The following is a 26,970-nucleotide window of genomic DNA, read 5'->3' as shown; positions in this document are numbered from 1 at the left end:
TGTGGCAATAGAAATACTTTTGTGAATATAAGAAGATGAAAAATACAAACTCCGGTTTTTGTATTTAATTTACATTGTTAATTACACTGTTACTCTAAATAACTACATATATTCATTGCAACACTTCATTTTTGTCGAAGCTTAAAGGTACTCGGGTAAAAAGGTCTACCACCAAAATCTCAAAAACAAGTAAAGTTAACACAATATTTGAATGTTGAGAGCAAAAGATATGAAGATGTCATAACCATGATTTTTACGACGTCGCTATTAGCAGATGGGCCAGCGGTGGCGATATCGCTTAGAGCGTGGGCTAGCAGCAACTAGCCCCAGGTTCGCTGGTTCGATTCCTTTGAGCTTTGATGTCAAATTTCCACTTGGGCGTTATAGATCACAATATAATTCCAAGTGGAAATCGTGCTTCGTGGACATAGGCGCAACATCTAATCATATGTTAACTATTAGACGTAAAAGCTAATATCAAAAATATCTCACACATATAAGAGAATGGTAAATCGATGGATTGCCTCTCATTAAATAAGTAGTCATAAGTCCTTGATCGACATCTTATAAGAGTTTTGATTGCTGTTCAAACAATATAAAAAAATTTTTAAAAAAAGTTCGTTCATTGTTCGTTTTTTGTTTTCGAGTAATGTTGTTGAGTTTTCGGGTCCTTAGTATAATATTGAAGTATATATTATATAATTCTTTCAAAAGATATTATTTTTAAGTTAGAATCAAAAGATTTTCTTATACAATTAAGTTACATATGTGTGGGGTAAAAAATTTACCCTGGTAAAAGTGTAAACAATAAAAATAGTAAATAAAAAGTAAATTAAGTATAAAAGACAATTTTAAAAGAGATAAATTAAATGAATTGTTATTTGACCTCTGCTGATAAATTGAATAGCAGATCAAGGTTATATACGGTGCAATCTTTGCAAAAATGTGCTCTTCAAATTTATATTTTGCATTGACTAAATAATTTAGCTAATATTTCGTAAAATCCCTTTGAATTTGAAATTAAGATATTAGATCTGTTTGCCACCTAGCTGTCCCTTTTTACCCAGCCTATCGGGTAAAAAGGACCAGGCGACAAATTTTTGAAAAACAGAAAAAAACATTTCTACAATAATGTTTTAGCTGGGAGTTTTACCTAACACAGTCAGATAGTTGTTTTCACGATATAATTGCTCAAAGTCTAATTGGACCTAATTGGACCTCAAAGTCTAATTTACCCTATATATAAGGCTGCAAAATATTCAAATATATATATATATATATATATATATATATATATATATATAATATACATATAGGTTGTGCGCGAAGTAATATGTTACATATTCTGAACTTAATAAACATCATATGAACCAGAATTTCAGCAAAAACATGAAAAATACAGAAACAAGAGATGGAAAGCAACCGCTCGCGTTCTGCGAAGTGTAAGCTATAATCGAGAAAAACTCATATGGCGTAAAAATGTCAAAGGGTAATATGAAGGGATATAATAAATTATTTTCATCATCCTACACTTAAAACTGTTTTCAGCCAAAAAATAATATTCATAGATAGAGCATTCAGTTTTATTTAATTCGCAATATTGCTGTGTTTTCCATTAATAATATCACACATAGAAAAAATACAGGCTCTAAAAATATATTATTTATAATTAAATGTTTCAAGTCAAATAAATTCCAGTTTATTAGACTGTATAAACCAAATTAACTACATCACAAAATATAACATGTATAAAATAAGCAACTATCAAACTATGTTCAGTAAAACTTCTAGTTAATTCCTAATTATAGAAATATGTTTTCAGCTTTATCTTAAATTTGTCATCTGTTGCTTTTTACCCCATATCTTGAGTAAAAAGGGGCAGCCATGGCGCAGATACAATATCTTATTTAAAGTTTAAAAAAAATCGAAATAATAGCTAAATTATTTAACAAATTCGAAATAAAAAAATACAAGAGCACATTTTTACAAAGATTACGCCGTATATAACATATATAACTATTAATTTAATTTACCTATTGAAAAACTGCTTTCTTTAACTTAACCCTCTCCACTCGGATGCCGCTCTCTCTGGCGACAATGATGGCTGGTTATACATATTTTACTCTCTACTTTCAAAAATTGTTAAAAATTCTATCTTTACTTGTTTTGGAGATATTGGTGGTAAATTTTTTTACCCGTAGACCTTTCAGCCCCGCTCTATTCTACGCTTTGCAGTAAAATTAATTAAATATTAATATATCTTCGCCAAGTTGCTTCTTGCATACTTTCACCTTTATCATAAAAATGACTACAGTTTATAATATATTATTATCGCGTAAGATTTTATTATTCATATATTGTAATATTTACAAGTTAAATGTAGGAATGCAAATAAAAATAAGTTAATTACTATCGCCGTATAAAAGATATTTATGACCTTTAATCATTAACCGACACGAACGAAGAATACAAGCGCTTTATCCTTGGTATATATTTTTCTGTTACTGATAAATTTTAATTGTCTAATATTTACATTTTTACGTTATTATACACATTCGTATATATGTAAACGAGACTCCGACGGATTAGCATACATTACTGTGTAATGGATAAGTAAATACTAATACAAATTAGCGATTTTTACGAATGGTTGATGTTGCAAGATTTGAAAACAAGCGATGGATCGACCGAAGTAATTAGCCGTTATACAAGCCAACGATTGGGGAACATAGAGACGATAGTCGTCTGCGTGTTGACCCTACCGCAACGCGATGTGACTAAAGCTAGGTACGACAGTGGACTTTGGCTGGTATCGATTGATATAAATATACGTTGTACGATAACGCTCGAGCTAATGAAGAATTTTTATTATTTTGTTTTCGAAATATTATACTTGAATATACAGTATCAACGAGCATTTATGTGCATTTTTAAATTAAGCAGACAAAACATTTACGTTAGGGGTGTCCTTTGCTCGCAAAATCGTCTTATTATGTACACGCATTCGCTTTGTGTACTCGTACACCAGATTTTCGTACTGGAAGCACAGATGTCGCAAATGTGTAATGTAGAGCAGGACAGGCCACAAAGGTCCAATTTGACTTTGAGCAATTATGTTGTGAAAACTAAACCAATACCACAACAAATAACAAATATGATACAAAACACTATCTGACTATGTTCAGTAAAACTCCCATCATTTAGAAATGTGATTTTTGCTGTTTTTCAAAAATTTGTAAAATGCACCTTTTTACCCCTAGGAGGGGTAAATTGAGACGGCCAGAGGACGAACAGGTGCAATGTCTCATTATAAGTTTAAAGGGACTTTGCAAAATAATAGCTACGAGCAAAATATGAATTTCATGGATACATAAATATAACAACGTAAATAACCTTGATCTGGTATGTCATCAATAATATTCATCAGCAGAGTTGGAATAATTATTTATTAAATTTATAAGTAAATAATAGTTAATTTGCCTTTTGTAACTCAATTTACACTTTTATTTACTATTTTTTATTGTTTACATATTTGCCAGACTCATAGTTAATTTGATTCCTTTTTCCCCACCCACGTGTAAGCTTTTATAAAGTTTATATAAAAAAACTGTTGATTCTAACTTAAAATTAACAATACATCGTATTAAATAATTAAATAATGTATACTCAAAAAATTAAATTAAGTCTCGTAAACTAAAGAACAGTGCTCATAAACAAACAAAAAAACGACAAAAGAAAATACTTTTGTTATGGATTTTTAAACATTGCCGTTTATCTCCCGATAGCAAGGTGATGGCTGTTTATACATCTTTTTCCCCCTTCTTTCAAATATCGTTGTTAAAAAATTCTTAGCTTTACTTGTTTTTGAGATATTGATGGTGAACCATTTTACCCGCAGATATTTAAGCCCGGCTCGTCTCTACTCATATGATTATTTTTCACAAATATGACCGTTAATAAAGTTTTTGTTCATTGCGTATTGGTTTTGTGTTTTATGAAATAGTTTGAGTGTTAAAACCACTATAAAGAAGGGTCAAACTAGGAGTCCGTTACGAAACATTTAATAAAAAAATAAGATCAATATAATTATATGTTGAATAATAGAACTTGTTTTTAATTATCATTCATTTTATTTTCCGTTAAAAGCTACTATGTCCATATATTACGTTCAAAGTGAATATCAAACTGACAGTGAGATAAACATTGATATATTTGATAAAACTGCTCGAATATTGAAGTTATGCGTCGCGTATTCTTGATGATCTTCGCAAAATGGCAATCGAAGGGGCATCGGCAACGCTAATTTGTCATAATCTATATCAATCAGCGGCCCGAAGAGTTCGCGAGCGGCGCGAGGGTCAATTGACCGAGCCGAGGCAGGCACAAATAAAAAGACACAGAGGCGATTGTTGCACTTGTGAGTAATTGAGTGGTGCACAAAATGCGAATTACCAAGGCATCTTTAAGATACTACAATCGATGTTCGATTAAAGTTCGTTATTCATCAGCGATATCAATGCCGGCTTTTCTACGTGTCAAAAATTAAAACGCAGAATGACATTTAAAATAGTGTAAAAATGTGCACTCGATAAAAACTATATATATATATATATATATATATATATATATATATATATAAACTTGATAAAATTTTATTGTTTTCACCATTTTATTATACGAGACAGAGAAATCAAGTACAAAACTCCAATCTGAAATCTCCCTAGCATGTATTACATCAGCAACCAACAAAATTGATCTCCTGGATTGTTATTTATGGGCTGATCTTGCCGTAAAATATACCAATGTTGTGGCAAAGCTACAGTTGCGTTCCAGTTTTCAAACAAAATGCTACTAAATACTCTCAAAATGACATGTATTTGCTGAGCGATACGACGTTTTACGCAAAACATGCAATTTCACCACATATGTTTCATCAAGCCATATCTCAAAGATCTAGTTATCATAATATCGTTTTTTATGTCATTTGTGCGGTTTCTAGGTCAGGTTTTCTATCAAAAACGCCTGTATGGACAGCAACCACAGCAGATTATGACAGTTTTGACAAAAACTGCTACATAACATAGCCTTGCCATAGCATTGGACTTTTTTATGGCAGAATCAGCTCATGTAAAACCAAGTACGAAACTGTATATCAACTGTATATCATTGTTTTTAATCTTTCTGGCGTGTATTATTACAACAACCAATAAAATAGATAGGTTATTAAATCTCCTGGATTGTTATTGAATGTCATTATGCTGCATCGTTTGTTTGTGCATCGATACACAAATTTAATGCCTACTAACTACTAACAACACACACACACATATATATATATATATATATATATATATATATATATATATATATATATATATATATATATCTGGGGGGGACTACTTTGAAGGGGACCACATTAATGTAGACGAATAAATAAATATTTTTTTGAAAAAACGAAAATTCCGGGTACTTTTTGAACAGACCTCGTATATATATACAGTACAGGCCAAAAGTTTCCGGACACTTGAAAAAAATCTCATTTTCTGAGTTTTTAGCTATATTTTTCATATAAAAATAATTTTATTCAAGTTGGTTTTGTACATTCTACGTAGTATTAATATTTAGTGACTGATTTGTAACCAATTTGTGAGAAATGACGGACTAATTAGTAATGAAAATGTTAAAATGTAACTGCAGTCGATTTTCCTGAATATGACCACCCTTTGTTTTGATCACTGCAGCGCATATTTTTGGTAATCTTTCGACGAGTTTTTGAATGTTTGCGCAGGTATGTTCTTCCAGGACTCGTTAAGGCAATTCCACAGGGCAGGGAGGCTGCTTGGAAGCAAATCAGTCAGACAAATGCACTACAGTTCTATTGGATTAAGATCCATTATTTGAAGTATTTTTTCATCTTGTTTTCGCTTCAAATAATTGGCACAGAGTCGGGAAGTGTGTTTAGGGTCATTATCTTATTGAAAAATAAATTTTGGACCAATTAAATTGAAACCAGATGGAATGGCGTGGCGCTCAAGTATGCTATGATACTGTTCTTTCTTTAAAGTTCCATGTATTTTGACAAGCGATCCGACTCCATTGAATCCAAAACAACCCCAAGCCATCACTGAACCACCACCGTGCTGCACCTTTGTCGAAATACACTTAGAATTGAGTCTTTCATTACCCTTCCTACGTCGATGACTTCCGAAAAGTTCGAATTTTGACTCATCCGTCCATAAAACTGATTTCCATTGATTGATGGTCCAATTTAAGTGGGTTTTGGCAAATTGCAATCTCTTTTGTTTATTTACTGCTCGCAGAAGTGGTTTTTTGAGTGGCCTGCACAATCGCCGGATCTTAATCCAATAGAGCTGTTGTGGGACGAGCTTAAATGCCGCGTGAAGGATTTGCATCCAACCAGCCTTGCTGCCCTATGGAATTGCCTTAACGAGTCCTGGAAGAACATACCTGCGCAAACATTGCAAAAACTTGTCAAAAGATCACCAAAAATATGCGCTGCAGCGATCAAAGCAAAGGGTGGTCATATTCAGGAAAATCGACTTTGACATTTTAACATTTTCATTACTAATTAGTCCGTCATTTCTCACAAATTGGTTACAAATCAGTCACTAAATATTAATACTACGTAGAATGTACAAAACTAACTTGAATAAAATTATTTTTATATGAAAAATATAGCTAAAAACTCAGAAAATGAGATTTTTCATGTGTCCGGAAACTTTTGGCCTGTACTGTATATATATATATATATATATATATATATATATATATATATATATATATATATATCAGAACTTGAGTCCTAAGAGCAACCCAAGCGGTTGATATATTTTATGTGATAAATTTATTATTAAAATTTCCGTAATATTGATGATTTTTTCATTTATGCAACAATGTCGGGCAGGCGCTATTTTCAGTATCTATGAAATATAAGTCAAATCTGATGTCACTACTACTTGGCATCAGGCTGCCCGAGTCTATAGCATAACAATAATAATAATGAAAGAAAAGCATAGAACATAAGGACAATATAAGTATTGAAATCATCAAAACAATCAATCAAAATATCAAAGTCAAAGTAATCAAAACATCAAATCAATCAATCATGCAAAATTCTCGTTGTATTATCAAGATATGCCTGTATGATACTATTGGACAAGCACCATAAATCCACTATTTAGTATTTTTAATTTCAATCAATACATTGTAATTGTGTACCATTTACCTTAACAAATAATAGAAAAATTAAACGTAAAGAAGTAAATTAATAAATACGCAAATCTAAGAAACAACCGTGTACAAATAACACATGTCAGAATAAAATATTAATAACGGATCATACGCAAGGAATTACCACAATCTCATCGATATTTCATTAAGAGATATACAGCACTAGTGAACACACTCCATGCTGTCTGGTTATATAATTACAATACTATGACACTAAAATAGAACTCGTAATCTATAAATATCGACAATCTATTTTAATGCATAACACTATATTTAAATAATGGTTCTAATAAAGAGCATGGAAATTCCGCAACGATAACCGTTATGAAAACAAATATTTTTTCACATTACTCATAGATAGGATTCTCATCAACTATTATATATATATATATATATATATATATATATAGAATTATTAATAACGCAGAAAGTTATTACTATTACCAATTTACCATTTGCATAATTGTTACTCGCATTATTAGCAATGTATAATTTCTACTCGCATACATACTCCGAAAATACTGATATTAGGATTTTTTTAAATTATGTAATGAAATCTAAGATTAAATTTAAAACTAACTGGCGTTGCATGGCATCGTGCCTTGAAGCAAATTGCTGGTACTTTCCGTACCGTAATGAAATGTTCGTTAAATTTTAAATGTTTTTAGCCTGAATTAGCCTGAATTAAATTAAAATCCCAATCATTTTAGATATTTAAAAAATATATTTTTCGAAAATTAAAAAAAAAATTGAAATTTAGAAAAAAAAAATATTTCTTTGCCTTCTCCAAAAACTGATCATTTCTTCACACTGTTCACACATGCAAAATGCTACTTGAATTATTCTAATCAAATTTATCCGCTCTCTCTATAACTAATATTTTTAGCACGTTTTGCTCCATATTTCTAAAACGGCTAGACCTGCCTTTGAAGAAAACTAATCAGCACGTCTCCCCGTCAATACAAACCAAATATTTTTTCAATTATTCTAATCGGATGCCACGTTCTCGCGAAAACTGAGTTTTTATTATCACTTTTGGCTTGGTATCTCCGAAACGGCTGGACCTGTCTTTGCCTAAAATTAATCAATCTCACGCACGTCTAACTATTAATAAGAATCAAATGAATACCCTTTGAATCATCAAATCGGTTAATTCATGCGCCCGAAATCGTGGACGAAAAATTGTTTCCATACATACGAGGTCTGTTCAAAAAGTACCCGGAATTTTCGTTTTTTCAAAAAAATATTTATTTATTCGTCTACATTAATTACTACCTTCAAAGTAGTCCCCCGCAGATATAATACACTTATGCCAGCGTTTTTTCCAATTTTCGAAGCACCCTTGATATTCACTTTTTGATATGTCCTTGAGCACTCTCAGCGATTTTCTTCAATCGAGGAAAACCGCCGTCCTTTCATGGGTCTCTTCAACTTTGGAAATAGGAAAAAGTCACACGGAGCCATATCTGGTGAATTTTTGCACTTTGCAACACTTTATTTCATTTTTTACGCAAAATTTAATACAAATTCTTTGACTTTTCAATTCTTCCATTGTAAAAATCGCCGAGCTCAGAAAAACACGTCGAACCTTAGCGACTACCACAGACAAAGTAAACAGTGAATATAGCTGAAAATTTCATCATACTTTAGGGGCATGTATACCAACACAATAAAAAAAAATTTTGACAATCAGACACTCCAGACCCGCGAAATTTAATTATTAGTAATTCCGGGTACTTTTTGAACACACCTCGTGTACATACACACAAACACGTACATCAATTTTTTCTAAGGTGTGCCAAAATGTTCAGAAACCTCTAAAACGTAACGATATACAAAAATTTTCATTTTCGATTTTTGGACGATTATTATAACTTACCGTAAAGAGAAATTGATTAATAGTTCCAAAAGTTAAATAAATTTAGAAAGTTTGGCAAGTTGGTAAATGTTCGAACTATTTTTTTTTAAATTATAGCACCATTCAGAATTACAATACATTTTGTCCCAAGATTCAAAAGTAGTCCAATTACCCATTAATATTAATAAATTCTGACTAATTAATATAAAATTAAATGTACTGAACGCAATTAATTAAATATTCGAAATGAATCATATTGTTTTTGGTGGATCCCGCTTTATTTGTATTGCTAATTTGAATATATTTGAAAGAAAAAAAAAATCACTATCTTTTAGTTTTTTGTTTCTTTAAACAAAGTCTCTAAACTGGAAGCGATAATTTATGCACTCTGGCAAAACAAAATGAATAACAGGCGATAAACAGCAGAAACGTAAAAAAATACAACCTATGAGGAGAATGACGTCACGGAATACAACGCGAAGCTATTAAATTAATGCGAGTATGCAGGAATCATTGAATATTTTAAGTCGATACCAAGGTTTTTATATATCAGTCAATGAATTTATTACAGAAATGCTAGCAAATATATCAGCACGCGTTTCAACAATTTACAAACAAGATTATCGTATTATCCAATCGATAAAAGCATTATATCTTTAATACCTACTTGAAGAGGCACAGAATCAATTATTGGGTTATTGACGAAAAACAAATCCATATTTACTACAATATATGATTCAATTAAAATAATCTGCACAAAAGAAATTTATGTCAAGTTCAAGATTCGAAATAAAATTATATTGTATTATCTATATCTGTTTATGAGGATGATTTATAAGAAGTATCAACATTTTTCCAACATTTATTAAATCAAAAATAAAAAAACAAATAACTTTCTTTTTTTTTTTTAATTTCAATAATTATTACAACTGCTAATTTATTAACATAATATAATTTCGAATTAGAACTAACAACTAGTAGGAGTTCTATAAGCTATTATGATTGAAGTTTAATATCGCTTTTGAAAGCAACCCAACGGTTGTCCTATCTATTTTATGTTTTTCTTTATAGACTTCTGATCGGTATGAACTACACTCCTTCTCAAAATCCTATTTTTCCTATTTTTAAAAAATTCTAAAATATCTATAAAAGTTATAAAAATTATTTTTTCAGGCAGTCGCTATTTAATACAATGAAACTTATCTTAGTGCATACAAATGCGACTTTATTAGATTAGTAATCTTTCTTTTTTCAGATTATGTGGGCAAAAATCAGGAGTGTGTACATGTGCCATTGTTTCGAGACCTCCAACTTCATCGTTAGAATTAAAACGTTCTGACTGTTTTTAGTTTTTTATTTTTCTTAAATTAAAAAAGAACACAGTGATTGGCCTTTCTAATAGTGGCGATATATTTCAATATATTCCTGCAAGAACGGTACATTATCACTATAAATAGATTTAAATATAATGCTTGCGATTTCTATTTAAAATAATCAATATTCATAATAAAATTATTAAATAATTGTGTAAATCATAGAATGCTTTTCATTTTCAATTTAAGGACCCCCTCCCAATTTTGTTTTCGCTGACTACTTTGGGAATCAATGTGAATTACATTGTAAATGAACGGCATTTGGGTCAATCAGCTTTCGGGTAGTAATTTAGCATGGCATAGCATTCACTAGTACATAAATTTATATATAAAATGAATTTGATATATCAATATTTGGCATATAGAATGTATTTCACACAATACATTTTTCTTTCAGCCTTATTTTATGAACATATAGTTGGCCTATCTTTATTTAAAATAATTTCATAATTAAAGTTTATCTTGTAGGGGAAACACGGACAAAATAGTATATATGGGCAGAATGACCTAGTCGCCTCATTTAAAAATTAACTAGTATTATTAATGTTTTCGCGAATGTATATCATGAAGAAAGCAATAATAACAATCCTGTCAGATGTTGAGCGTCATTGTCACATTGTCTTGTCTAAGCAATCAGTCTAAACGCGTTTTGCGCTTTAAAAATTTTATTTTGGGGGTGCTTCCTCGTATTTTTAAAACTTATCTATTGATAATCATGATGATTTCAATTAAAATTAACTTATGTCAGTACTAGTGTATTCTATCAATTTGATTGCAATAATAAAGGTGTCTAGTGGAATTTTAATTAATCATTCATTTTTGTTCAATTTCGGACAAAATGACATAGTCCTACTTTGCAAGCATTACAGGGCCAATAAAAAAAATAAAACCTGTCAAAGGTGTTTGGCTTTTAACTTATACTCCATGTATGCGCGAAATAAATACTCAAAATAGACCGAAAGATTCATCAGTCAAAAGAAAAGAGTTGCATTTGTTGCAAAACTATTTTTTCCGTTCTGAGCCCGGCGAAAAATGGTTACGATGTATGACTTGTACCCTTTGGGGTTTTATGTGCACAAGTGCTAATACCTCAAAGAAAACTAAACGATTTATTTGTGAACTGCTTTCTTAGAAATTAGCATTTCAGTAAGTCCTTGTTTTGTAAGTCATTTTGCGCTATATGGACAATTGCATTTTTCCTTAATAAATATGATGTTATAGTTCTTACTTAATTAAAATACTATCTTACTGGTAGTCTACAGATGAGTAAAAACTATTGAGACTAGTTATAGTATCATTAAATAAATAAATATAATTAAAAAACAAAACATCATGCAATTTTTTCCGTATTTCCCTACTGATGATATTTCACAGCAATTTGATAAAAAAGAAACAAAAATGCAGTTGAAAATTAGAAAAAATGTAATAAAATAATACATTTTTAAAACATTGAACTGAACTGATCGAAAATTAAAATGAAAAAAACTACAATCTGAATTCTATTTTGTGATAAGCCTTACAGTACAGAGATTTAGGCAACAATAATAAGTATTTTCTGTCTTGTAGAAACCGAAACACGTGTTAAAGAAAACCGTGCTACACAAAACGCAATTATGTTCTGGTAATTAGTAAATTTTACACGTACATTAAAGCAATTAAGTATGAGCGTTAAATTTTATTGATAAAGTAAAGCAACGACCAGCAGGAATATGAATTATCAAGCAAACGGCAATAAGTCGACCATAAAGACTCGGTTTATGTATGCAAAAGCGTCGGAACGAGAATAACTGGCTGCGACCGGTTCGAACGTCAATACGCAAACAATAAGAAATTAAACCTCGACAATACAAGAGACACAGAACAAATGTTCGAAAAAACGAAAGTAAAAAGACTAGAGTAGACGACACTAGGTGCAAGTGCCAATTCGTCTTAAGATATGTTACAACTTCACCATTTCTGAAAACTATCGAGTTAATCAACAAAATTTGATATCCTGTTGGTTGACAAAATAGCGATACTAATAATAGTTTATCAATTATGACAAAAACTGTTTAACTGACCTATGCCAAAAACAAAACAAATCAATTTCCAAATGATATTGCTCAAAGAAACCTGAAATTTGATTTAACATCTGATTAAAATTTTCTGACGGCGAAAAGTAGGAATGTAAAATCATGTCTCGAGCTGTCCATTAATCATGTGAGGATTAATGGGGGGTGACCAAAAATCACAAAATATCACGCGGGGAGAGGGTAAGATACCACGTGTATTTTTCAGTTGAATTTAAAAAAAAATTAAAACTTTTCGATTTTTTAAACATGTCATTATATTATCTATGTACTAAAAGTCCGCGTGATTTTTGGTGGGGAGGGGGTGTAATTTTAAATATCACACGTATCGCCAAGGGAAAAAAGGTCCAAAAATGTCAGAAATCGATCACGTGATTAATGGACGAAAAAAAGTTATCATATTCTAAAAAATACAAAGGCCAACCTGCCTGGTTGATCTATCAAAAACTTTTCCCCACAATTCCAGAGAGATTTTGAAATGTTCAAAACAGATTTGAAACGAAACAATTATTCTTTATTGATTAATTGTAAAGAAAAGACTTGACTAAAATTATTAACGCTAATTATATTCAAATTCAATCAAAGAACTGTTTAATGTTCTAAATAAATGCATCATTTGCAGTCTCACAAATATACTTGCATTCTTGTCGAACGATTGACAAATGACTTGAAATTTGAAGTCATAATTGAATTATGTAATAGCGATAAAATCATTTTACTCAGTTAGAATTCTAACAAATAATTTGAACTAACAAGCTATAATTATAACCCTTGCCAGTTATCCAATAAAAAAAATCCTTAATACAAATAAAAATATTCTAGCAATTCTATAAATCTCTTATTTAGAAAGATTTAACGACAGATTTAAATGCTATGTATATAATAACGAATTAATTTTGCTCATCATTTAAAAAATAATACAATTCTGGTTATGGAAATAAAAGAAGTTAAAATTACTTATTGAACATGGATCATTTCTTTTCCTTTAGAATTAGTTTGATCATTTCCTTTAGAATTAGTTTGGTCAATTTTGTAAAACTGCGATTAAAATACATTTTCCAAAACCGAAATTCAAATTATAAAATAGTTCTTAATTTCAATTTTAATATAAAATCAGCTTATACTGTATAAAAATTTTCTTTCGTTTTCTTTCCACCGACTGTATACAGTGATTGAGACGCCTTTGACTCTACCTTGATCCAGATTTTTCGCCGGCACTGATACCAGGTATAATAAATTGATAATTAAAATCAAAACAGTAGCGCACTAACACATCCATTAAAACTTTTGAACTGTTTGAATGTGCAATTAACACGTACATCTCAGACTAACAGACCGCTATTGAGTTTCCCAATCCGCGTGGTAAGAAAATTGCAAGTGGAAAATACCACCATCAAGACAATGTGATATATAGTCATGAATCGAATGAATTATTAGGTTTTTGCACAAACGAACGATAAATTATAGAACTAATCATAATGTATTTTTCTCCTATATAAAATGTCCTGGACATTCACATAGAACAGCCTGCATTTTAGTGAGTGATATTTGATAGCATTTATTTAACGCAAAAATTAAATTTTGATGGTTCACTGTATAACTTTAGAAATAATTACCTGCAATACACTTTGCTTGATTTGATTCATACGTATAAATCTTGTATTTTTTAGTTTTTGCATCTTTATGCTAATATGTATATCATACAGTGTAATATATAAGCACAAAGTTGCAAAGACTTTTGTGGAACTAGTAAAATAAGTAAGAGAAATGATAGCGGTACGATTCCTATTTAAGCTTTTATCAAAGTATATTAAAGCAGTGAACAAATAAATTTTCCGTATACTTCAAAATTTAGTTATCCAGTTCTAATGAGCAACTAGCAAACCAAAAAGCAATTTCTCGAAAAAAATGAATTAATTTCAAGATAGAGGAAATAATAAAACTAACGCTAATCGAATAATGAAGTCTTTACTATGATAAAAACGAGCGATTCATTAAAAAAAATCTGTTTTTGTTGTATTTGTTATTTGAAAACATATTAGTCATTTAGCATAAAGCACCCGTCCCCCGTCCTGTATTTCTAGATACTAAAGATTAAAATTTCGTACAGACATCATGAAATCTAGTAAAAAAGAAGTTTTCCGCGTTATCTCTTAACAATGTCTTAACGATGTAGTCTGCACATAATTATCCGGAAGATGTAAGATTAAAATTGACGCCAAATGTTGATAATTAGACATTTACTTATTGCCTACATTATTTCATCATTTGAAATTCCATTAATAAAAATATACGAATTTATATATATTTTTACATTTAATATTTGATAGGCATTAATCTTTAGTAAAGTTAGACATTACATAAAGGGGGTCCACAGCAAAGCGCAAAGGGTCTACGACGCAAAAAATTTTGGAAATTTGTAGTTCAGACTATAAACTCTATATCGTACAAGGTTTTATAAAAATTGACAAAAAAAATTTCAACGATTATTTTTGAAGCAAGAGCCCGGCCGCTTTGCCTAAAATTAATTAGCAAGATTCAGATTTTTTTGAGAAACAGCTCAGCCGATAGTCTCGCAAAACTAATCAAATTTTTCAAATTTTTAAAATAGGTGCAGACGTTTACGGCAATAGCAAAATATTAGCTCACATACACACATACCTTTTCAAAGTATCATGTCAAACGACTGAGAAGAATCACTTGAAAAATATATAAAACAAAAAAATTAGCAAATCGGTTTTTCTGTCAAAAACAAGCTTCTCCTCGGTAAATTAGAAATAATAAATCTCTGCGCGTCTGAAAAGTAATTTAGAAATAAAAGTAAATTATCATAAATCTAATTGAAAATATGCCACATAATTTTTGCAAAAGCAAAATTTCGCTATCCGTCAGCACGAGTACAGGGTTCATTTTATCGTTTGCCAATGAACTACTAATATATGTAATAAATGTATCATCGTTCAAGCGATAAAATGTCTTTGAGATTTGACCTTTCGCGGCATTTATTCATTCATAACGCAATTGAATATAAATTTGACAAAATTACAGAACAGTACATAAAAAAAATATTTGAAATAGTTTGTATTTGATCCGGGCATATTACTCAAAAGTCGGGTGTCTCTACATTGAATTATCTAACAAAAATTGACAATTGCATTAAACTTTCAATATTTTCTCTATAATTATATATAATTTTAAATTAAATTATATTAAACATTTTACACTTTCACTAAATGTCTGTAAAACTTTATAACATACATTCATTTTACAATAAGAAAATAATAGTTATTCAAACTCTGCTGATGAATATTTCTGACGAAATACCAGATTAAGGTAATATACAGTGTTATCTTTGTAAAAAAATGCGCCCTTGAATTTTATACTTTGTATAGGTTGAATATTGTATTGAATATTTCGAAAAATCCCATTAAAATTGAAAGACAATAGAGCTTTTTGTCCATTTTACCCCTCCTATGGAGTAAAAAAGATCAGCTGACCAACTTTTGAAAAATAGAAAAAACATAATACTACAATGATAAATTAGCTGAGTTTTACTAAACCTAGTCGATAGATAGTTGTTTGTTTAATACATGATAATTGTTGTTTTTTCACAATATAATTAATTGCTCAGAGTCAAATTAAAATATATATATATTGCAGATCGCGATAAAATTCAGAATCAGAAAAATATTTAGGATAATTTATTAAGAAAGTGGATATAGATGATGTGTATTTAAAAAATACTAATTTGTTTTGGCACCTTTTTGTATTATAGTAGACATCATTATTTTGAGAGCTATAAAAGCATTTTCGTCTATTTAGTGAAACGATCAATTATAATAAAATCCATAGTAAGTTATTTTTATCAAACAGCTGATAAATGACCGGACATATATCTTCTATTTCAAACAGCTGATAAATGATGAGTTTAAAACAGTTACAATTATATTGAAATCAGTTACAATATCGAGCAATATTTTCCTGAACAATTCCAGTCTCCCTTACGTGCAGATAATTTAAAACATCAGAAATCGCATCAATGCTTATGTACGATCAGCAAAATATTTACATGACAAATTCAAGATGTTGCCTTGACATTTCCTTATCATCTTTACTCGAGAAAAAGTATCAGAAGTCGTTTTATTAATTCATGCGCTGCATTGACACAAACTCTGCGTACTGGTAACAAATAGAAATGGTCAGAGGACAATAAATACTATAATATACATCAATACGAGGTCATAAAAATTATAGATTAACAGTATTTCATTATCTCAAAAAACATACAATTCTTCGAATTTTATTATAAATCATAGCAGAGATTTTAAACGAATTATTCGTATGTTGTGCAAAAACGCTATATATTTCCTTCTTTATACTTTTCATTTACAATTTGTGTTACTAGGATATTCAGTAATTGTGTTGGCTTTTCAGTAATTATGGTTTTCAGTAATTATATGGATTTTTTCAATGGATGGCAACCCAGTAATTGTCCAATTTAGTTGTGACTAATTAACTATACTCAAAGTATTTGTCAACATTTTTTAAGATTTTATATGCAGCCATACCCACGAGAGACGATTTTCACTTGAGACTCGTATTTCAGATCTATAACCTCAAGTGAAAATTTGTATTGACGAAATTATTATGGACTGAAGAATTGATTAAATATTTGGGAAGACAGGTCCAGCGGTTCCAATGAAAAGATCCAATGAAAAAGTTTTAAAAAATGATATTTTGCGGTCTAACATGCTTTAATAGAGATTTTAATAATAAGTACATTTTTTTACATTTCTATGGGTTACGTTTCAAGATTTATAATGTTTAGCCGTTAGGCTGTAACGTGAAGTTTCAAAATTCAGAAAATTAATTTTCTTTCAATTTTTCAGACAAATTAAATTGCGTACTGAAAAGTACCAGCCTTAAGGCACTATGCCATGCACCACAAGTTTTATTTAAAGTCTTGCCTATATACGCATATAATTGAAATATAATTGAAATAATATTTTTTATATTTATTTATTAAATATTTTTTATATTCTATAAATATTTAAATTCGCCAATTTTTAAGATTATTCTACTATATATAAAAAATTATGAAATTGATATGATTTTTGAAGCTAATTACAAATTAAAGTGAAAATATATACAAAATACTTACACGCCGCAAATACAAAACAGAAATTTCAAACTAATTTCTGAAAAAATAATATTTACAAAATTATATCCATTTGCTATTGACAATCAAGTTCTTCAAATATTTTAAGCAACCTTTGCCAGCGACTAAAAAGCAACTAAAAAGATCCATTTCTAATTTAAACATATTTAAAATCAAATCACGTGCTATAAGTGCCAACGAGCAAACAAACTTATTGAAAATGATATATATTATATATCATATATAATATAATATGCTAAGAACGAATTAACATATTCATAGTGAGAGTGTGAAATAGATTCAAATATATTTATTTTCAATGAATTATGAATAAAAATATAGTGGTATTAGTCATCGTAAAACTGGTTTCCTGCGTTATACTTCTAAATTCTAAGATTTACTCTTTTTCTCTAACCAGTATAAAAAAGAGACTTAGAATTATTATTTGTTTGACAAACCTTAATTCATAACAAAATTTGATTGTACGGTTATAATGCACAACAAAATGAAACGAGTTATTAGGCATAACAAAATATAATAACACATGTGAAAAACGTATATGTTTTTATATATTGTATACAAATATACAAATACTTTAGTTAATGGTAATTTCTAGAAATTTTCTTGAAATATATCACCTTCAAGGTTTTAAAGTGTTGAGTTAAATTTTTTAAAATCCTGAACTTAAATGCAGCTATTAAATATAATTCAGGATTAAAATCGAAGTCAAAGGAAATCCGAAAATCAATTATTTATTATATTATAATTTGATGAGTTAAGTACAATTTATTATGTGGATTTTACTATCTAAATTTTAGATATGCTAGGATTTTAAGTTCTAATAGTTTTAATGTGTTTTTTCTAATCATCACGTATTGATGAAATTTGTAGAGAATGTAAATGAAATTGTTAACAATATATAAATCTACAGTAACGATGAAAACGACTTATAGTAAGATAGGGTAGAGTACAAAGGACCAATTTGACTTTGAGCAGTTATATTGTAAAGACTAAAGCAATCACATCACAGCAAATAACACATCAAACAAAGAATATCTAACTATGTTCAGTAAAAATCCCATCATTGTAGAAATGTATTATATTTTTTGCTGATTTTCAAAAATTTGTCATGCAGTCTTTTTTAACCCATAGGCGGTAAAAAAATGAAAAAAAAAATACTTTTATTACAGATTTTCAAACATTGCCGTTTATTTCCCGATAGCAACGCAAGAACCAAGGTGATACTGGTTATACATCTTTTTCCCTCTGTTAAAAAAATTCTTAACCTTACTTGTTTTTGAGATATCGGTGGTGGACCATTTTACCAACGGACCTTTAAGCCCCGTTCTAACCTATATTTTTCTGAACGTCTGATATAGCGTCTATTTAAAAAATGCACTTCTTGTCTGGTACATTAATATATTAAATAGGATATTTTTATAAACAAGATATAAACAGAGTTATCTATCAGGTGTAGGAATTAATTCGTAACGTTCTACAAAATATGACGTTAGCCACCTATTTGTAGCCACAAATTGAAAAGTAAATATTCTTCTGGAAACTACTGATGTAGTGCATTTTCACCAGTGTTCGAAACTTCGTTATTGTGTTTGCAGCAAATTTTGCCTAGTATCAAACATGTTGATGTTTTATTTATGCCTGAAAAATAAATTTTGCGGCAAATAGAATCAACATGAAAAAAATTGCAAATGCTAGTCATCTTATTTGACATGACTCTATCCGATTATCATTTGTTCCGATCCATTGTTCATCACCTAATATTGCATCAAATTCATTCATCGAATCTAGAGAAGAATTTTTTCCACGTGGTATCCGAGCTCTACCAGAAAGATAGCTAAAAACAATATTTAACTATGGATAATATTTTGAATAACGCTACTGTAATGATACTCTCATAATAAATCACGAAACTTTGGAAAAAATCGCTACGAATCAATGCCAACACCTATATATAAATATGCCATACTAGAATATCCAAACAAATTATACTAAAATATGTGAAGTATTATCGCACTTTAATAATTCCATCAGTTTACCATATATTAGCCAACAGCGATGAATGTATCAAAGAACACGAAACAATTTTGATTTTGTGGAATAAACTAAATTGCATATCAAGCAGGACTCATGCAGATTTCGAATATTCGTCCGAGATGACTGCATAAGTGCAGAGAATATTAATTCATACGAATTAAATTCGGAATCTGTGGTAGCCATCCGCGTGTACACGTATTTGAACAGATCGCGTCTAATTACATTCCAAAGTAAACAAGCAGCCAAGTCGTCCGTGTAGAGCCACATAGAATAGCGCATGACCGCCGAATGCCGGCAAATATTTAGATGTGTCACGACTTGAGGTAAACTTGCATTTCAAACACAATTTACGATTTAATTAAATACCTGCAGCACAAATTTAAATTTCAACTGCACGCCGTTCAAATGACACATTTTATTAGGAAAAATAATATGAAATATTTAGATGTTTAAGCTCACACATTCAATTTTATGATATTTTCTGACTACCCGAAAAATTTTTTTCATCTCATGAAATCTTGTTTCATAGATTTTTCGGTGCTTCATTTCATTCTAAATTGCTTAGCAAACGCATTGGGTTTTTAGCTTCCAATGATTTCATTAGAAATATTTGTTCATAAATTCTATTCAATTATAATAAAATTCTAATAAAATCTACAACGATTTGCAAGATATAAACTTTTTAATTATTACAGATTATCGTACAAATATATTTCTAACCATTGTAAAAATAATCATCAAAAACTACCATCACTTAAATAAATCATTGGGTAGAGCGAGACTTAAAGGTCCGCGGGTAAAATGGTCCACCACCGATATTACAAAAACAAGTAAAGTTAAGATTTTTTCAGTAATAATATAACAATAAAGAAGAGAGGAAAAATGTATACCCAACTATTATCTTGAATCTTACGATCTCGTGACCAGGAGATAAGCAATGTTTGAAAATCCATAACAAAAGTATTTATTTTCGATATTAGTTTTTTCTGTTGTGAGCACTGTTGCTTAGTTTACGAGACCTTAATACAATTTTTAAGTATACGTTATTTAATTGTTTTATAAAATGTAATGTTAATTCTAAGTTAGACGCAACAGTTTATTTATATAACGTCTAAAAATCTTACACGCGGGTGGGTTAAAAAGCACCAACTGAATCTTTACCGTAACAAAGGTGTATACAATAAAAAATAGTAAATGTAAATTAAGTTAAACATTTATATTTTGCATTGGTTGAAAAATATAATTATTATTTCGTAAAATCCCTTTAAAATTAAAAATAATACTCTGGCCGTCCCATTTTACCCCGTATATGGGCAAAAAGGACTAGGTGACAATTTTTGAGAAACAATGAAAAAAAAACACATTCCTGCAATGATGATTTAGCTGAGAGTTTCACTGAACATAGTCAGTTGTTCGTTTGATATGTGTAATTTGTTGTGATGTAATTGGTTTGATTTTTACAATTTAATTGCTCAAAGTCAAATTGGACCTTTGAGCCCCGCCCCACCCCTAATAAAAAATAAGTGACACCGTACCCAGAGTCTCGATTTAATTTTTTTTATTTCACCACATAATTTACAATTGTCTTTAGTCGATATCTGGTAAATTTAAAGATAATATAATTAGATTACATATGAATAAATTGACAATAGGAGAAGTAGCCAGTGTTACTTCTACTTCGAATACAACTCGATTTAAAAACAATGCAATTAATTTATTTGCAAAATAAATGAAAATTATGAGCAGTTAAAAATCGTATTTTTTTTAATAGCATTCACTAAATAACAAAAACTTTGTTGCAGAAATTTATGCGTGAAAAAATTATTTCAAACTCGCTACTTTTCCTTACTTATTTAAGATAAAATTTTGCATATGATCAAGTATCTTAAAAAATTGATAATGACACAAATTCTGGAAAAATCATTTGAAACATATGGCGATCAAATTGACAAAACAGAACAATCATAATTTCGAAAGTTTATGAAAATTTTTGTAAATCAATTTCTATTAAAAATGTAAAATATATAAAATCAAAACAAAAAAAGTAGAATCGAATTTCGGCACTATGACAAAAAAATGAAATACTTGAAAAATTTTACTACTATTGTAACACAATAGAATATTATTCATTGAATAAAATTGTTAATAAAAATATATAAAAATTAAAAAGTTTGAAATCAATGGATAGAATTAGAAAATACAAAATAAAGTCGGAATAAATATGAAAATATTGAAAAAGCATCTGTATTTGGTATATGATAAATGTATGCATATGGCTGCTTATAAACTTATAAGGCCAATGAACTAATAAATGAAAAAATCAGAAGTGTCAGGTAATAAACACAATACATGTTTTGTTGTAGAATATCTATAGGTTTGCAAAATCAATTAATTAAATCAAAAATTATAAACAACTAGATATTACGTTTTCGAATAACGGAAAAATTTAACAAATATTCTTTACAGATATAAGATCAACAAACTAAATTATATACCTAATGATTGCGCGATTTAATAAAAATAAGATTAAGTAGGCCACTAAAGCAAAAAAATCTAAAATACTAATTTCATTGATTACACAATTTCAATATTATCAAGCATAATTGAGAGTACAGTAAAAAGCAAAATATAAATACGGAATTAAAGTATCTATGTGAAAGTTAAAATGACGAATGTATTCCCCATAAAAATATTATAGAGTGCATATTGAATTATTAATTGCTAGTATGCATAATTAAATAAACACAACATGTCATAGTATGATTATAATATAATTACGTTGATTGTATTAGAAAACATAACGCGAAAATATTGGCAACTTGGATAAATGCCAAACTACTTATTAACGGGCAAAATCGTTTAATCCGTTAACAGATATCTACGATGAAAATTAAATAATACACGAATTGAACTTTCAAAACATAAAATACTAAAAGATATAATCAAATCAATTTTAAACATTATTTATAAATATGAACACTTATATTTTGAGCTTATTAGATTCATATTTATGAATCAGATCGATATTATCAATGTGTGCCTTATAGTTTTTAATACATATTCAATTTTAATAAACCCAGTTCATAATCGAATTGTTCAAATAATATATGCATACTGCATATAAAATTTTAGTTTAATTGTAGGTAATTAATAAAATGCTTATATTAAAACATACAACAATTAGAAAAGTTATTTTTAAATTAACTTACTTATCGGCTTTTTATCACAGACATGTTGAAGTTCGCCAGAAATTTCCGTTGAATGCCATCAACTTCTGCAATTTCTGTAGAAAAAAATCGCAAATTAGAGCATTGTCAAATAAAATAAATCATAATAAATAACAAGATAATACAATATAAGTCTCATACAATATTAAAAAATATTTTTACCAATTTTTTCATAGTTCGTCCTTAATAAGTCTTCTAAATAGCTAATCAATATTAAACATTACTAACTATGAATATCAATATTTTATGTTCGATTTTATTTCACATAGATTTTACTGTGTGTAATTAATAAATATTCAACAGACGTGCATGCAAAAAACGTTCCTCAAGTGATAATGCACTATACATTGTTATGCATGAAATATTATCGGACATGCCTCCTCATTGCAGTGGCGGAAATATGGAGGTTCGCCCAAGGCTGAATTGGCGCGAAATTATTTCTGTTATTTAATAAAATCTATTTAAGAATAAAATTAATTAATAATAATTTAACATTTATTGCATTTAAGGTTTCATACCTATAAGGTTTTCATACTATACACAAATATATTACATCCTAAAAACAGACTATTTTGTTGTTCTTTAGAAATATCATCAATACAATATGGATCCCTAAAGAATTGTAATGTTTCTTTACTTATAAAAATTAGAATTTTATTTATTCAATTATTACATAAACAATGAGCCATTTTTTTATGAACTTTGCCAACACAGTTTAGTACTTCTTTTAAAAGAAGAAGCCTTTCAATGTCGACCGATTTTAAAAAAATTAAATTTATAGTTCAACAAAAAATCTTAATTCCTGAAAATGGGGCAGTTGTATTATTATTTTTTATTGTGTTCGCAATTACAGTTCTAAATTTTAAGTGAACAAAAATAGTAAAAATTAACCACAATAGCAAAAGAATAGTCATAATTGCATCGAAGCTCTAAGTTGAACTTAAAAGCTCATAATTTCCAAGCAACGCGAGTTAATTTTTTTCAAAACAGTTAAAGTCAATACTATCGCCCCCTTTCTTTTATATACATATATATATATATTAACAATTCGTAAATTTTAACAGTAAAACGCCATAAAGAAACTATTTTTAAATTTACCGATATTTAACTTCTAAAATTGTCACCATATTTCTCTTACTAAAATGTATGATTTTGATATTTATTTTATAACTTGGAATTAATTAGAAAAGTACACTTCAAATATACTACAACATTATCTAAAGTTAATGCTGTGAAAAAACACAGTTTTCTCATACAAAATTTTTAACAAATAATTTTTGGAATAGGATACTTGCAATTACTATCCGAAAATTCAAACAAATTCTTTTACTATATTATAACACACTGTAAAAAGTTGATTTATTTGGGAATTTAAAAAAAAAAATAGAGCTCAAAGAATATTCCATCATTTTCTTATTTTCTTTCTTTTCATATTTTTCATCATCTACAGATCTTAATAAAAATTCAGAAAATTAAATCAAATCAAATCAAATCAAATCAAATCAAATGCATATATAAAAAAATCCAGAACAACTTAAGTTTAGTTGCCCTGCTGCAGTTTAGTTTTAAACTAAAGCAGGTAAAATGCATCAATTTTGTATATGCTCACAACTTTGGAATAAATCCATTAGTTAAGGTACGCTAATGTAATGTTATTAACATTAGGTATGCAAATCTATATTATATATTTATATAAAGGTTGACAAATATCTCCCTTCCGCCTTTTTGTATTATAAACCAAGAGTAAAAAAGCGGAAGGGAGATATTTGACAACCTAATATATATATATATATATATATATATATATATATATATATGTGTGTGTGTGTGTGTGTGTGTGTGTGCGTGAGTGTGTGTGTGTGTGTGTGTGTATCAATAGGAAATTGAAAGTACAGTAGAGCCTCGATTACGGGACTAATTGTTGCGGATAATCGAATAATGTTGTCTATTTATTTAAAATAACAAATACTTACATAGATTTCAAAGAAAATAATGTCTATCAAGAAATTGAAACTTCCTATTCATATACTAAAACGAAGCATTAATCATGCAAAAATTTAATTCGTAGTGCATACATATAAAACGGTCGCTGTTTGGAGTCCGGATAACCGCGAATCTGTATAACCGAGGGCCGGATAAACGAAGTTCTACTCTAGTGTTATTTATCATAATAATTTTTTTTTTAAATATGTGCATACATATAAAACGGTCGCTGTTTGGAGTCCGGATAACCGCGAATCTGTATAACCGAGGGCCGGATAAACGAAGTTCTACTCTAGTGTTATTTATCATAATAATTTTTTTTTGTAAATATCTCTACCCAAACTTTGTGTCTCCTATATTCCTATATTAAATGATCCTATCGTTTCTGCAATTACGTTTTTGTAATAAGGGCATATTTCGTACAAACAGTAAAATTTTAAAGAGGTAATCAAATGTTAATTGTCCATCATTGCTCCGTAACCGCAACTCTCCATGATATATGTGCATAGCATATCCTTATCACTTCGTTCAAGCTATGCCATTCGGATATGAAATACATTATTGATGCTAAAACTTTTAGCATGACTCTTAACCTCATCGATGCAACTATTTCAAGTATCTAGTTAAAAAGTTCAAAAATCCATTATTAAAGTACTATTTCTATCAACATAAACAGAACTATGTGGCCTATGAGTTGTGATTTAAATTGCTTAGAAAGCAGGCCAGTGATTAGTTGCCCATTACCTTTTATGATAAGATTATTTTAAATATACTTCTTATAGTGAAGTGAATACACCTACCCTCATTTTACACAGCATTCGTTTTCGATCTTATACATTTTATGAAAAATTTTTTTGACGAAATTTATAAACTTTGCTTTTACACTAAATTATAAGCAATTTGATTTTGTCTACAATAACATTTTCATTATTTTACTGTCAAAGTACGATAGCACAAAATGTATGTTACATGTTACAGTTACGAATTGTTTGTAGTCTATGTCTATGATGAAAATATGTAGATAAGGTGGGAACCCCTTTTATGATCAAAACTAAATTTTAGGTGTGTATAAGTTAGTTTGGTGGGCTAAAGCCCGTGAATAAATAACAAAAGCTAGTTTGTTAGTCCAATCAATTAAGCTCAAATTAAGTAAGCATTTTGGAATTCGAGATACCCAGCTGTAAGTTTGTAAATACCTGTATATTGACACCTAAAAGTTGTCCCAAAACTTACATTAGGTAGGGTATATGCAACATATGTAGGTTGTGAGACAAATTTTAGATGTCAATATACAAGTATTTACAGACTTACGGCTGTGTATCTCGAATTCCGAGGTGAACTTACTTAATGAATGAACTATGTTTGAAATAGCAAGACATTGTTTTGACACTTTGTTTTTAATTAGTTTTATATATAAATGTTAGCATAAATTTATTCACGGGACAATTATGTTTTACAAAATCTATAATTTATAAAAAAATACAGTCCGACAACGGCAAAAGATAAAAACAAAAAAAGGTAGAGCGTGAAAAAATGGTTATATCTTTAGATACCAAAATTAAAATTTTGAACCATGTCCGCAATAATGAATTAATATTAATATTCTCATAATTCATAAATAAATATTTTTTTCTCATTCAATGTGTTTGTTATTCATCATATTCGAGTAAAACGGGTTTTTATAGAATCTGTCATTCTGTGTATATATTTCAACATCTCGAATGATTATTATCGAATGATTTGTATCATATATTTTGTATCTATAATATCAAGTAAAAATCTAATATCACTACAGCTCGATATCAAGCTGGTCAAGCTGGGTTGTCAGAAAAAATAGAGGGATCGTGGTATATAATGAGCTAACAGAATATAAATATATGTAATAAAGTTAAATAAATCGTAAAGCTTTCTAAATTTTACTTAACTATTGTTTATTCATATTATTCTAAAGAAAAGTTCATATTTCAAACAAGATGTAACTTTATAAACTTTGCAT

At 29.1% G+C, this 26,970-nt stretch overlaps 1 protein-coding gene across 2 annotated transcripts in view; it reads right to left on the bottom strand.

Annotated features, from left to right (window-relative positions):
- Positions 1-26,970, bottom strand: part of LOC113377246 (myocyte-specific enhancer factor 2) — a 345,797-nt gene that overhangs the window by 284,650 nt on the left and 34,177 nt on the right. For both annotated transcript variants that reach the window (XM_026617494.1, XM_026617493.1), the window contains exon 2: positions 22,974-23,047. The gene's annotated coding sequence lies outside the window, so the exon portion shown is untranslated. The remainder of the gene's footprint in view (positions 1-22,973; positions 23,048-26,970) is intronic.

This window comes from Ctenocephalides felis, unplaced genomic scaffold, assembly GCF_003426905.1.
Source record: "Ctenocephalides felis isolate EL2017-DRISC unplaced genomic scaffold, ASM342690v1 CF-g0.4_SCAFFOLD_01886, whole genome shotgun sequence".
Classification (NCBI taxonomy): Eukaryota; Metazoa; Arthropoda; class Insecta; order Siphonaptera; family Pulicidae; genus Ctenocephalides; species Ctenocephalides felis.
This window is presented reverse-complemented; position numbering and strand designations above follow the sequence as displayed.